Raw genomic sequence first — 15,319 nt, 5'->3', positions numbered from 1 at the left:
CTCTGAGATGTCGTGTAGAAAGGCTGAGCCCAGGTGCTGTAGCCTTCTTCTGCTGAGAGCTGAGCAGGAGCAGAACAGATGTTCCACTGTCTCCTCCTCTTCCTCGTCTCTACAGCTGCGACAGAAATCGTTATGTGGGGCCCCCAGCCTATTAGCTAGGGTGCCTATTAGCCAGTGTCCAGTGAGGCAACGTATGACTACGCTGCACCTTTTTCTGCTTAACTTGAGGAGCTCGGAGGTGCGCTTCATGTCCATGGTCGGCCATGTTTGCCCAGTTGTGCGACATCGTGCACTGTTTGCAGAGATTTGCGGCAGTCTGCCACGGTGGCCGAGTTCGAGGAAATCGCGCTTAGCGATTTGATCGCAGCCTGGCTGTCGCTATAAATGTTTAGCTTGGTTGCCGTAACGGCAGCCGCTTGTAGGCAGTCTAGAGCCTCCCTGATTGCTATGACTTCCGCTTGAAAGACACTGCAATGATCTGGGAGTCTGAAAGAATGCCTTATGTTTAGCTGTTCAGAGTAGATTCCCCCTCCGACTCTGTCGTCCAGCTTTGATCCATCTGTGAAGATGTTTATGGCCCCATCTGGGCCTGGGAGTCCCTCGAGCCATTCGTCTCTGTGAGGGATGATTGTGTCGAAGGGAGTGACTGTGTACTCTCTTGGAACTTGGTAGTCTGTTTTTGAGGGGACGGTACTGCTATTATTTAATATGGCTGAGTGACCTATGCACTGTGTCACCCATTGATCTGAGTCTCTTAAACGTATTTCTGCTGCTTCTGCCCGTTCCTTTCCTGCGAGGTCAAGGCTCTGTAGGCATAGGATGGCATTTAGCGCATCATTTGGGGTGGTGCGAAGAGCTCCGCTGATACATAGGGCGGCAGTCCGCTGGACTTTGCCCAGTGGCTTGGTGATCGCCCTTTTCGATAGGGCCGGCCACCACACCGTAACTCCGTAGAGTAGTATTGGTCTAACTATAGCTTGATATATCCATTGGACTATGCTTGGGATCATACCCCATCTTAGCCCAATAGCTTTTTTGCATGTTTAGAGTGCAGTCATTGCCTTCTTCACTCTGTCTTTGACATTCAGGTTCCAGCTAAGCTTCTTGTCAATTACCAACCCTAAGTAACTGGCACTGTAGCTAAAGGAGAGCCTGCATCCTTGTAGTATTGGAGGGTTGAGGGGCGGGACCTTGTATTTATTTGTGAATAATACGAGTTCCGTTGTTGAGGGATTTACTCCCAGACCGCGCGATTCTGTCCAATCCGACAGTTGCGCTAGCTTTGTGGTCATTAAGTCGCACAGTGTTTGGGGGTATTTCCCCGAGAAGATAATCGCAACGTCGTCCGCATAGGCCACGACTTTGCAGCCCCCCCTTCTAGGTCACATAGAATCTTGTTGACTGCTATGTTCCACAGAAGAGGAGACAGGACACCACCTTGCGGGGTGCCTCTGTTGATATACCTTGACTGGGCGGACGATCCCATCGATGATGTCACCGTCCTGCATGTGAGCAATTGATCAATGAGCATCACCAAGTGACGGTCCACCCCCAGGTCAGTCAGGGCTTCTGTAATGGGGCCCGGTACAACGTTGTTGAAAGCTCCCTCAATATCGAGAAAGGCTATGAGTGAGTACTCTTTGTGATGCAGAGATTTCTCTACCGCTGAGATCACTTCATGAAGAGCCGTTTCCGTGGATTTTCCTTTCCGGTAGGCATGCTGTGCGGTGTATAGTTGTCCTCAGTTGCAGCCCGACGAGTCTCTCAAAGGTTTTGAGGAGGAAGGACGATAGGCTGATTGGTCTAAAGTCTTTTGCAGCTGAGTGCGAGGCTTTTTCTGCTTTGGGAATGAAGACTATCTTTGCCTTCAGCCATGTTCGCGGGATTGTACCCACAGCCAGTATCTTCTTGAAGATACCTTGTAGCCAGTTGATGGCCGTATCCCCGGCCTTCTGAAGTTGGGCTGGGATTACCTGGTCTGGGCCTGGCGATTTGAACGGGTTGAAGCTGTTTATTACCCAGCTTATGTTACGTTTTGTGAGGATGTGATCCATCGAGGTTACCGGTCCCTCTCCTGGGAGATGTACCCGTCGATGGTTGTGCACCCTGGAAAATGCGTGTCTAGTAGAATGTGCAAGGACTCCTCACTGGAGTTAGTCCACGTGCCGTCATTCCTTTTAAGATACCCTACCGAGGAGTTAGTTTTTGAGAGAATCTTGCGAAGCCTTGCGGCCCCTGACGTTTTCTCAATTTCTGAGCAAAATTTTTGCCAAGAGGCCCTTTTTGCTTTCCTTGTTTCCTTTTTATATAGAGACAGACTGACTTTGTAGTCTGCCCAGTGGCTCTCCTCGTTCGCGCTTTTGGCCCTGTTGAAGAGGGTCCTGCAGCTTTTACGTAGGATGTCTTTTTGTTTTGACCACCAGGGGGGCTTCTTTTCCCCCTAGGTTTGCAAGAGGGGCATGCTGCCGCGAAGGTTTCGTTGCATGCTTCTGTGAACCTGTTCACTAGGCGATCTAGGTCGTCTTTTGTGTCCGGGCATGATGGTGCTTTGGAGGGGAGTAAGTCCTCCAGGGCTGAGCTATATTTTTCCCAGTTGGCTTTCCTTCGAGCTCCCCCATTGAGTGTGGTGAGCGTTGGCATCGCAACCTATTAATAGGTCTATGTCCGACCTCTCGCTGTCGCTGGCTAGTTTGCGAACAAGGTCGTTGGGAGGATCGTTTCCCTCATGGGCCAAATAGGACGACATCAGCCTTATATGTGTCCCTTTCAGCTCTAGGCTTGCCGCCGTGTTGTCGCAATCGCTATAATTATGGAGCAGAAAGATATTAAGGTGCTTTCTGGCGAGAATGCAGGTGCGGGTTTTACCTTCATGTTGAGCTACAATTATCTTGTACTCCTTCGACCCTAGTCCACAAACCTTGTCTCCCACTATCCAAGGTTCCTGGATCAGGGCTACGTCTGCTCCGCTCTCTTCGAGGCGGAGTATAAGAGCAGCGGATGCTGCTTTACAGTGGTGGAGATTGGGTCCAGGCTGCTTTTCCAGCAGCTCGAAGCAGCGGTCGGCCAGTGCCGCTTCCACCCACTTCCACTGGTTCCTAGAGACTCGGGAGTCCGCGCTGCCTTTATCCAGGGCGCCAATCAGCGTCCTTTCTCTGGCAATCTGCGCGAATGATGTGTTAGGCAGTACTTTGGAGCGCTTCGGTGTTGGCCCCGGAGTCTCTTGCGAGCGCTGCCTTTTTGACTGAGGGGCTTCCTTCTTCGGTGCTTCCGTGCCAAAGTTCGGCAGCACCTTCGAGGCCCACTCAACCACTCGGCTTATGTAAAAGATTTCATCACCCGCCACTTTACCAGCAGGCAGAGCAGCCGCAGGATTGCATAGCCACTCTGCCAAGGTATCGGTTTTGGGAGCCAATTCACCACCCACCCCGACACCGGGATGGGACCCCTTTGGGCTTTCCCTAGCATCTTCCGCCGCGCAGGTTTTCGCTGCTAATTTGCGGGTCGGGCCAGGCCTTTAGGCCTCTGCCTTCCCCTGTTTGGGATTGCTCCCTGTTGGCATTTGGGGAGTGCCAGACTCATTTTGTTTGTTTTTAAAATCTTTCATTCTGTTCCCACGAGCTGCAGAGAAGGGGTACGGTCCGTCCGGGCAGAGATCCACGTTGCCCGGATAAGGCATACTTAGAAAAGGGGGCTGCCAAGTCCCTGAGCTCTCCGTTAACGACTGGGCTAGTTTTATATACCGGGCCCCCAGCCAGGCTGACTCTCGGCACGGGTCGAATAACACTCTTAGTCCGGCCCGGTGTGAGCTGAATGTGGGGGTTGGGATGTGGGTAGGTAGTGTGTAGGGATAGGGGAGTGTGTGAGCTACTTATACGAGGCGGCACCACAAGCGCATCGTCAGTGTTGCTACTTCGTGAATACCCGCTGGCTGTCCGGGGCTGCTTATTTTCGGTACTCTCCCTAGGGATGTCCGCTTATTCGCAGCTGACCTACCTATATGACCTGTATATAGGTAGGTCGTTCGCTATCCGCAACCTGCGACCCGTCCGGTGGCCTCAGCTAGGCCCCCTTTGAGCCACCTCACGAGGTCATCAGACCAGAAGGCCGATCTACCGCGCGAACCCCCAACCAAATACACACGCATAATTATATATATGTAGGCTCAACCGGAATAGAACCACAAGTTAATGTGTATTCGTGTACAAGTTGCCAATACCATCAAGTTTTGCGAAAAAATTGAAATTACGACCAACGAAGCAACGAAGACGAAAGCAGATGCCGAGAAGCGGCAGTGAGAAACGAAAATAAAGAGGAAAGAGGATGAAAAACGACACTATTCGTTTTCGTCAAATTGCAGAGAGCAGAGGTAGCTAACGACGAAGAGCTACAGAGCTACAAAACGACGAGGCTACAAAACGACGCAGACCCGAAAACGACGAGGAAAGAGGACGCAAAACGACACTATTCGTTTTCGTCAAAGTGCAGAGAGCAGAGGTAGTACAGAGCTACAAAACGACGAGGCTACAAAATAAACGCAGACCCGAAAATAAAACGGAAAGAGGACGCAAAACGACATTATTCGTTTTCGTCAAAAGAGCAAGCCAAACGGGAAGGAGTGAAAAGCCAACGGCGAAACTACAGATCAAAGAGGACTGAAGAGACGTTCAGATGGCGAACGTGCAGAAAAGAGGAAAGCAGCAAACGACGAAGCAACAACAGTGGCACTTCGCACGGCCACGTGCGGCTTGTATACCCTGCGAACGAAGACGACGCAAAGAAGGAATCTACAAAGCAAGGGAGACTTGAACGACATTATTCGTTTTCGTCCACATTGCGAATGTAGAGGAAAGCTACAAACGACGAAACAACAACAGTGGCACTTCGCACGGCCCCGTGCGGCTTGTATACCCTGCGAACGACAACGACGTGAAGAAGACAAAGAAGAAGAACGCATCGTTTGTCTGCGTGTATTGGAAAAGACGATTATCACACCTGATGTCTGTATACGCAAGTATTGCATATACGGAACAGATTTATGGTGTTACAAATTTTAGGAAGCGGATTCAACGTAAACTATATTTTAGTTAATAGTGTAATATGCTACCCGAAGAAATTTTAGACCTAACCGTAGCAGGGTTGAGAGAAAAAGTGAAAGAGCTACATCTGCAGCATTCAGGTGTTAAATTAATTTTACGGGAGAGACTATATTCGTTTTTTAGACTAGATCAAGACGAAAACGAAAAATCTATATACGAAGAAACGATCAATATAACTGGGGACGAACAGACAGAAGACGCGCCAATTTTAAATTCGGTAAGCGAAGCAGCAGTTGGTAGTTCAGTAAACATGGCGTTCACATTAAGAGCCATCGAAGATTCCCTTTCAGCATTTACGGGCAATGGTTCTCCGGATGTTGATGACTGGCTACGTGATTTTGAACTTAATGCCTTAACAGTGAATTGGAATGATTTGCAAAAGTTTATTTATGGCAGGACATTAGTGAAAGGTGCAGCGAAATTATTTTTGAGCAGTCAATCTGGCATTAATGATTGGAATTCTCTGAAGGAAGCACTAAAAAGTGAATTTAGTGAGAAGTTAACGGCAAAGCAAGTTCATAAGCTATTAGAAAATAGAAAGAAGACCCATAAGGAGACTGTTTGTAGGGGGGCGGATCGAGGTTCAATTTCCAACGGCGAGGTGTATGTTCCAGTTTGTTCTCTGGGTATTCGCGCGGTATGTCGACCGGTTGCAGCGGGGGTGAAAACGTGACTACTACTTATGGTGCTTTTTCTGCCGTGAGCGCCGTGTGGATCGTGGATTGTGGATCCGAGCGCCCCTCCGAGCGCGCGAGAGCGAGCCGGGCCCGAGGCGCGCGGAGCCGGCACAGTGCGCGGAAACTGTATAGTGCTGGCCTGAACATCCTCCCTTGCAGGATTGCAAAGTATCATGGGGTGGCCTATGGCTGGGTGCACGCCCCCGACACGATCCATCCAAAAACGGTGTTCTGGGCCACCGGCAGGCCGTCCTCACGCGCAAGGAACCAGGGCTGGATCACCTTCGGGTAGACATCTGCTCCCAAGATGAGCGAGATTGTAGCCGGTCGATGGAACTGTTCATCGGCAAGCCTCAGGTCACCGAAACGCGCCCGGACGGAATCGCTCAGCTGTCGGGTAGGCGTGCGGATGCGCAACGCAAACATCGTCTCCAACTGGAAGTCGCCCATTTTGGCGCGGATCACCGCCGTACACACTTTCTCGTCCCCCACACAAGTGGTGGGCAACTTGAAGGCGCTGGCCAAGGATTCGTCAATACAGCTCACCGGCGTGCATAGGTCGATGAGCGCCGCCGTCTCGAAGTTTTTGGAACCCGTATCCAAGGCCACCAGCGCCGTCGGGAGGATGATGAGGCTTCGATGTTGTAGAAGTGAGTCGACGGATGGTGCCGGGGAACTTGCCACGGGGCGGCTCACGGGGAGACGAGGGCGGCGGTCGGCGTGGGCCGACGTGGATGGCGACGATGCAGCCGAGGCTGAGCGGGCTGGACGCCGAGGTCGGCGTTTGACGTGGGGCGCTGTAGATGGCGACGATGTTCGTGAGGCCGAGCGGACTGGCCGACGAGACGAGGGTATGTGGAGTAGAGTGTGGTGGTTTTTGCCACACACCCGGCACAGCCCGCCACTGCGACAATCCTGGCCGGAGTGTTGGTGGGCCAGGCAGTTCCCGCAATATTTGTTAACGAGGACAGCTCGGAGTCTCTTCTCAGGGCTCAGGCGAAGGAAATGGATGAACTCCTCGGCAGACCCGGCAACGTGGTGGGGCTGGCGCGGATCCGTGGGGCCATGTCTGGATGAGGATGGAACTAGGATTTAATAGAGAAGTCGAAGAAGTATTAGTGCGGAGCTGTGAATGGGACAAGTGCACATTCACGTTATTGTTGGATGGAACTACGGGGTTCTCCTGGCAGGAGAACGACCTTTACAACCGGTCTCTTGAGGGTACCGCGGGCAGTAAGGATATCCACCACACGGACCCTGTCGTCGGCACCGGGATACACGGAAGTTATCCTTCCGAGCCGCCATTCGTTGGACGGCAGGTTATCCTTTTTGATGACCACCATATCGCCAACCTGCAGATTTGGCGTCGGCGTCTGCCACTTAGTCCGCTTGTGGAGCTCCTTGAGGTATTCCTCCTTCCACCTTTGACAGAACTGTTGGTTGAGGGCCTTCAAATGCTGCCACCGATTGATGATCGAATTAAGGTTCCCCTTTATTTCGGGCTCCGATGTACTCATTAAGGGTCCCCCAATAAGGAAGTGCCCGGGAGTGAGGGCTAGCAGCTCCGTCGGATCATCGGACATCGGTGAGAGCGGCCTGGAATTGAGGCACGCTTCAATCTTCGCGAGCAGCGTAGTAAGCTCCTCAAACGTATACCTCCGAGTGGACGTGGCCTTGTAGAAGAGAGTTTTGAAACTCTTCACTCCGGCTTCCCATAGACCTCCCATATGTGGAGCTCCTGATGGAATGAAGCGCCACGAAAACCGCTGATGGCTATACGCATCAGTCACCGAGTCCTTAAACGCGTCAAGGAAGTCACTGGAAAGCAGGGTTGCTGCACCAACGAAAGTTCTTCCATTATCTGAATGGATACGCTGTGGACGTCGCCTTGCGACGAACCGAGCGAAAGCGGCGAAAAATTTTTCGGTGGTGAGGTCGGACGTGGGTTCTAAATGTATCGCCTTTGTGGAAAAGCACACGAATACGCACACATACCCCTTCGTGATCAGACATGCTCTCCCTGTATAGTTCCGTATTTCGAAAGGACCCGCGTAATCAATCCCTGTATGCGTAAACGGTCTGGAAAAGGACGACCGCTCGGTTGGAAGATCTCCCATCATTTGGGTTTGCAACCTCCTTTTGTGAATAACGCAGACCTTGCAGGAATTCACAACCCCCTTCATAAGCCTTTGAACCTTTGGAATCCAATACTTTGATCGAATGAGGCGCACCATCAATTGGTTGCCGCCATGAAGAGTTATCCGGTGTGTAAATTGCGCGAGAAGGCGAGACAATCGACAATTATATGGGAGAATGATTGGATGTCGTTCGTCGTATCTTAGCACTTCAGAGCCTGCGACACGGCCGCATGCTCTGATCAACCCATGGCGGTCTAGGAAAGGGTTCATGTTCAGGATAGAACTTGACCTTGGCGTTGGCCGCTTACCGCTTAGGCAGCGGTACTCCTCGGGGTATTCTCTACGCTGCGTCTCTAGGATAAGAGTTTTTTCAGCTTCGGTAATTTCGCCGCTCGTAAGATGGCCCTTTTGCGCGGTGGCTAATTTCCGGCAGCGCTTGGTAAAGCGCAGGATATATGCTCCGACTCGTAGAGCTCTCTCCAGATTGGAGAATCGTTCGAGGAAGTCTTCGGCTGGGTCGAGTGCGAAATGGGCCTTTACAGTTCGCTGCTCTAAGGTCATAACGGGGGAGTTACTAACTGGTGCAGGCCATTGATCTCGGCCGCTCTGCAGCCAAGTTGGTCCGTGCCACCAGAGTTGGTTGGGAACTCCTGTAACGGCACGCCTCTGCTGGCTAAATCCGCGGGGTTCTGTTCGGATGGAACGTGGCACCACTTCTCAATATCGTTCGCTTGAGATATCCTAGTCACTCGGTTGGCCACGAACGTGGTCCAGTGACACGCGGGCTTTGCCAGCCAGGAGAGGACTATGGTGGAATCGGTCCAGCAATTGCAGCTCGTACTTGCTGTTGAAATATTCGGCAGGATAGCCGCCGCCATTTCGGACAAAAGCACTGCCCCGCAAAGCTCTAACCGGGGGAGCGACACGGTTTTCACGGGTGCGACTTGCGTTTTCGCTGTGAGAAGCTGCACCTCTACCAAACGGTCAACCTCAATGCGCACGTAGATGGCGGCACCGTAAGCCTTCTCGGATGCATCGCAGAACCCATGATGTTCGACTTTTACCGCTGGCCGGGAGCCAACCCATCTTGGAATATGGATTTGGTCGAGATCGGAGTAGCTCCGCAGGAAACTTTGCCAGCGCTGGCGCATCTCGCTTGGAAGCTCATCGTCCCATCCCAGGTCCTGCAACTAGATTTCTTGCATAAAGATCTTGGACCGGACAATGAATGGGGCCAACCACCCAGCGGGGTCGAACAGCCTTGCGATCTGGGACAGAACTGCTCGCTGGGTGTATGACAACTCAGGCGCTAACTCGGGAGGGATAAAAAAAACTCGTCTGAAGTCGCTTTCCAGCGAATCCCGAGAGTCTTAGCCGTGCTCACTTCCTCCATCTCCAGAAAATCGGTGTGGAGAAGATGAGCATTCGGAATTCCTGCCAGGATAGCTTTGTTGTTTGAAGTCCACTTCCGCAGCGGAAACCCTGCAGAGCTAAGTGCGGCCTGCAACTCGCGGATCGTTAGTCGAGCCTCCTCGGTAGAATCCGCTCCGGCTAGGACATCGTCGACATACATGAATGACCGGATAATGCGACTTGCTTTCGGAAATCTGGAATGGACGTCGCTTGCTAGCTGTTGCAACACTCGGATGGCCAGAAAAGGAGCGAAATTGACTCCGAAGATTACGGTCTTAAGTTCATAGTCGCGGATGTGTCCCTCCTTGTTTCGAAATAATATTCGCTGGAAAGGGGTGTGTTTCGGGTCAACCCAAATTTGGCGATACATTTGGTTGATGTCCGCGTTGAAAACGTGCCGGAAATACCGCCACTTTAGGATCTGGAGGGTCAAGTCAGATTGGAGGACCGGTCCGGCGTGCAGAAGATCATTCAAACTCACACCGTTGGTCGACGGGCTGGATGCGTTAAATACCACGCGGATCTTCGTGGTAGTGCTCTCAGGCTTGAAGACAGCGTGGTGCGGAAGGTAGTAGGTTGAGGACCCATGAGTCGGAGGAACTTCTGTCATGTGTTCAAGCTCTAGGTATTCTTGGATCACGGTGTCGTACTGCTCTTGTAGGGGACTGTTTCTTTTCAAGCGATTTTCGTTTCTTAGGAACTGGGCCAGCGCGGTTGCCCTTGAATACCCCAGATCTGATCCGAGATGATCTGGGTCGCGAAACGGTAACGTGACGACGTATTTCCCGCTTGGCGTTCTTGACGTAGCTCGGAGGAAATTTCTTTCGCAGTACGAATCCGACTCGCTTTCTATTTTAGGAGGAATGTCCTCCACCTCCCAAAACTTTGTGAGGAGTTTGTTTAACGAAGTCTCTAGCTCGGTGGAAATTTGCGTGGAGAATGATGCGACCCTGCCTTGTACCGTGTTTGGCACTGGGCCTGTAAGAACGCATCCGAAAATGGTTTCCTGTCCGAGGAGAGATCCACAGATGTTCGTCTGTGAGCCGCTCAATAGGATGGATGGAAGGATGTCGGCACCAATCAGGACATCTATTTGTTAGCTTTCGTAAAATGTCGGGTCTGCCCATGGCAGGTTCGGCAAGTCTCGCAACGAGTGTTGCGGGATCGGATGGGAGGGAAGGCTGCCTGATAGTTCCGGCAGGACATAGGCTGTGGCGTCCAAGTGTAAGCCCGGCTTAGTCGAGGAGCGGATGGACAAATGGCAGAGCTTCTTGGACTGAGCGGATATTGTCTGATTGAGGCCCGAGACCTGTGCCTGGGCGAGTCGGAATGCCAAATTAATGATCTGGAAGAGACGTTCCGTAATGAACGTCGCCTCGGAACCCGGGTCGATTAGAACGCGGGCGCGAAAATTTGTCCCCAAGTAGCAAAAATTAATAATACCTGTAATAGCCCAGGAGTACCGCCCTTTTGCCGGAGGCGAAATAGTTCTGAACGCTAGGCTGAGCTTCGGCAGGAGTCGGAAGTGGTACGGAATTGGGCACGGATTGGCTGGAAACTGGAGTGCCACGGTGCAGCAGCGTATGATGCCGGTCTCCACACGTGTTGCAGTTGTGGGCGCTTTGGCATTCACGAATCTGGTGACATCTTGCGAAACAGTTTAAGCAAAGCATTTTTTGCTTAATAAAGCTGGAGCGAGCATCAGGTCTCATCTGAAGGAATTGAGGGCATACCCGGATCGGATGGTTCTCTTTGGAGCAAAGATCACACGTTCTCCGCTTCGGATCCACAGTTGTTCCGAACGAGTGAACCCGCCTTGCACCAGGGCTCCCTTGGGAACGGAATGGGTTGGCATTGCCCTTTGAACTCTCTGACATGGGTAGAATCGCCCTGGAGTGGGCCTGAGTCTCCATGCCTGGATGGACGTCCTCGGTCACCTCGAGAGAAAGGTACCGCTCCGCCAGGAACTTGTCCATAGCGTGCCAGGTGGGAATTTCGGACTTGTGTGTCACGGACTGCTCCCAAAGCTCCAAAGTCGCTTTCGGCAACTTTGCGGATATGAGGTACACTAACACTCCGTCAGCGAAAATGCTGTCTGTGGAGACCTCGGAGTGGTTGAGTGTCGTAAGGCCCTTGTGGACGGCCCTCTGAAGCTCTTTTAGCGCTGCAGCTGACTCGGTGCGGATTTGGGGCAGACTGAAAAGGATCTTCAGCTGGGCTTTGAGTATCAGCCTCTTGTTCTGAAAACGCTCACGGAGGGCGCTCCATGCGGACGCGAACCCTTCGTTCGTGAGTGGAGCCTGTGCCACTATGTCGTGGGCCTCACCGCTTGTTTTTTTGTTGAGGTGGAACAGTTTTTCTACTGGAGCCAACCTCGGGTTCTCTATATATATGGCGGTAAACAGGTCTCGGAACGTGGGCCACTGCTGGTAGTCCCCATTGAAAACTTCAGTGTCACATGGAGGAAGTCGGCACTTGAATGGCCAGTTGAGGCGTGTGAGGGACAGTCGGGGGTTCGAGCTGATCGTTCAGTTCGGCAAGGCATTGCGCGTAGACCGCGTAGCAGTCATCGTACATCCCCTGGACGTCAGCTACCCCCTCTGGATCTACTTCCGTTATCGCCTCCACACAGGCCTCGAACTCCGCGTCCACCTTCGCCCACAGGCTTCGTAGTTGATCTCGATGGACTTGAGAGAGCGAGCGGGTTGGTGTGCTAGCATCAGGAGCGCTGAGCTTCAGGTCGAAGCGTGTCAGTCTGCTTGCAGCCAAGGCAAACTTAGACCGTGCGGAACTGGCGGCCGATTGGGCCATAGTGCTCGGAACCGTGCGAGGGACTCCCGAGGGGAGCAACAAGGCCTCGAAGGCATGTGGTGCGTGAGCCCTGGACGTGGTCGGACCTCGCTCAGCTGGGGCCGGACGGGAAGATGTGGGCGTAGTAACTGAGCCGTTGGAGCTGGGTGGATGGGTCAAACTCAGCGAACTCACCTGCTTAAACTTCTTGCGAGATTTCTTCTCACCAGTGGGCATGGTTGGCTGATGGATTTCCGATAACGCGTATCAGAGTCGCAAAGCAGGTGAGCGGAAATGGAGAAGTGGAAGTTTTGAACGACGAACCGTGGATATGTGGCCTTGGCGGAATTTATCGCGAGTATTTATATAGTAGAAGTCGGGCACCGTTGCCGGAATATATGAATATAAAATACTACGATCAAATAAAAAAATGTCCAACCAAGAGCGACTAATGAGCAATGATATTGATGCACAAGGTACCCCATATAGAGTCGGTTGCAAAACAAATGTTGAAAACAATATACCCTCGAAGTGCAGGGTAGCGCGTCACTTGGCGTTCCGTTACGGTCAAGCGCGGCACCGAAAAATATTCTCCCACCAACAACAACGCAAGCAAACGGTGGAGAAGCGAAAACGAAACGAATGCACCGCTGCTGCTGCTTGTATGTGTGTGCGTATGGATGTAAGTGCTATGTACCGTGGCTTGGGTTGACGACCCAACCTTTTGACGAGATGTAAAACAACGGTTAAAACGGTGGATAACCGTTTTATATACAATATAGTTAAATATCCGCAACTCGATTTTAAGTTTTTAAAAAATACTTTTATTTTACAAACTTAAATATCTTTATGTCACAAGATTTAAATGAATTCCCCGACTTGACTTTCGGTCTGCTTGTCTCAAACGGAACTGATCTCTCTGCTGCTGGCTAGTTTCCATGAGCCCTTCTCTTGGAACTCCCGACTCTGGCTTCGGGCGTTGCTTTCCTCGGCTGCATCTTCGTGTCGGTGGCGTACGTGCCTGGATCGATATTTGGGGATGCGTCGGCTTTGATGAAAGGCATCCACTGCTGGCGATCGGTGTTGCATTACATGACGGAGCTAGGAATGTGATACTCCTTGGTTTTATGTCTAGCTTTGATTGGTCCTCATGAGTGGCGTGATTCTAAAGAATCGATTTCTCGAGAGTGGCGTGATTCTAATGTTGCTGAAACAATGTGGTCCATTGTTTATATTATGGGGGGCCCTAGCTTGGAGTATGGGAAGAAATAGTTATTGATTCTTGAGTGGGGTCCTGTTACTTGTGTGGATGGGGTGGATGAATTGTACATAAACATAATGTGTATGGGATGTGGGGAATTATGGATATGTCACTCCCCCAACGTTTGTTATTAGCCTGTCCCTAGGCGATTACCCTCGGGTATAGTGACGGGGTGTCAAGTGCGGTGGCTGAGGTTGGTTCCTCTTCTGCTTCTATTATAGGGTTTATACATTTAACCGTGACTCTTTTAGAAGTTTTCGTAAATTTAACAGCTACATAACTTAGTAGTACTAATATAATTATGACAAATGCAATTAGTAGACTTATTTGTAATAGGTTACTATATGTGGTGTATTGCATAATTATTTCATTAGTTTGGACATACGACAGTGGTTTTATTTTAGTTATGTTGTTGTTGACATAAACATTCTGGGCAAAATCTAACATTGTGTTTGATATTGTAAATTCATTTAATTGGATTGAACAGTTGTAGATTTTTATAATGGTATTTCCTTCCGCTATGATTTCTTGGTTTACACAATTCTGATTTAGCGTTGTTTTTGGAAGATTCCACGTGATTAGTATATTGGGTTCAATAAAGTTTATTTGAAAGTTTTGAAAAGTTTTGGAATATGGACATTTAGTGGGAGTTTGCATTAAAATTCCTTTTATACAATTGTCATTGGTTTTCAATCTAGTTTCTTTAACAAATACTTCTTCATTTTTTATGTAGTACTTGTCGTATGTCATATCTGTTAACATGTTATTTAATTCGTCTGGATACGGAACGATTTTATAGATTGGTACTTTTGTAATGTCTTTGGGAATGTTGGAAATTATTAGAATTTCGTTGGTATCGGATTTTAGCCATGTGGAGGTTTTTATATTTAGTATTTTCTCAGAATTTATTTGTTCCAGGTAGTCTTGTTTTAATAATTTTGGATTAAATATACCGAGCCTAGTTAATTGCATACCTAGTTCTATATCTTCGATATATTCTGTGAAATGTTGTAGATTGAATATCAAAATTTCTATTTGTTGATTCCTGTCTTTTTCTTCATTTAGTTTGTTTATAACGTTTATTCCGCTATTAACTGCATCTATTACCAAATTTAGTTCATTCATTTGAATGCTATGGCTGGCTAAATTTTCTATTTTTTGTTCCAAATCGACTTTATCTTCCTGATCTAGTGTTCCAAAGAGATATTTGTAGGCTGTTCCTACTATATTGATTAGGCCTCTTTTATTTCTTTTGGTTATTTTTAGCCCGTTCATTTCTCTTTGCAATTTGTCTACTAGATATTTTATTTGGATTATGTCCTGGAATTTAGTGGCTTGCCTTAACAAATTTTGGTATAGTTCTTCGGTTTTAGTTACATTAACAGTTAGATAATGGTATTCGTAATTGATAGGTATGTTGATCGATCCAGTTTTGAATATCATATATCCGTTTTGGGATTTTATAGAATTTATTTCTATGTTTTGGCCCTGTGCCATTACGATGGTAATTATGAGGAAGATGAGGATTTTAATTGTGTTGAAGTTCGCCGATTCCATTAACTTCCTCGGTTTCTCTGGAATTATTATATTTGCTTCTATTAGATTTCTTCTTTTTCTTGAATTTTGATTTATAATGAGTTATTTTCCTACCCCTATTCTTTTCTTCATAATGTTTTTCGTCTACCTGTCTAATTTCACCCGTCCTTTTGAAAGGATTTGTTACCTTAGACTTAACTAGAGGTGATAGTTTATAGCGGGTATCTACTTCATACTCTATGCGGTTTTTATTTAATTGAGTGATTTTATTCACTTTATTTAGTTGTGTGTCATAATCAGGTGAGCCTGCATAAATGAATATATCAGCTGGTGTCCTATTTGTGGTATTATGTTTGGTTTTATGATTATAAGTATAAAGAATTAATTCAAACTTCGTGAATCTATCTT

This window comes from Drosophila persimilis, unplaced genomic scaffold, assembly GCF_003286085.1.
Source record: "Drosophila persimilis strain 14011-0111.01,24,50 unplaced genomic scaffold, DperRS2 tig00000572-arrow-pilon, whole genome shotgun sequence".
Classification (NCBI taxonomy): domain Eukaryota; kingdom Metazoa; phylum Arthropoda; class Insecta; order Diptera; family Drosophilidae; genus Drosophila; species Drosophila persimilis.
This window is presented reverse-complemented; position numbering follows the sequence as displayed.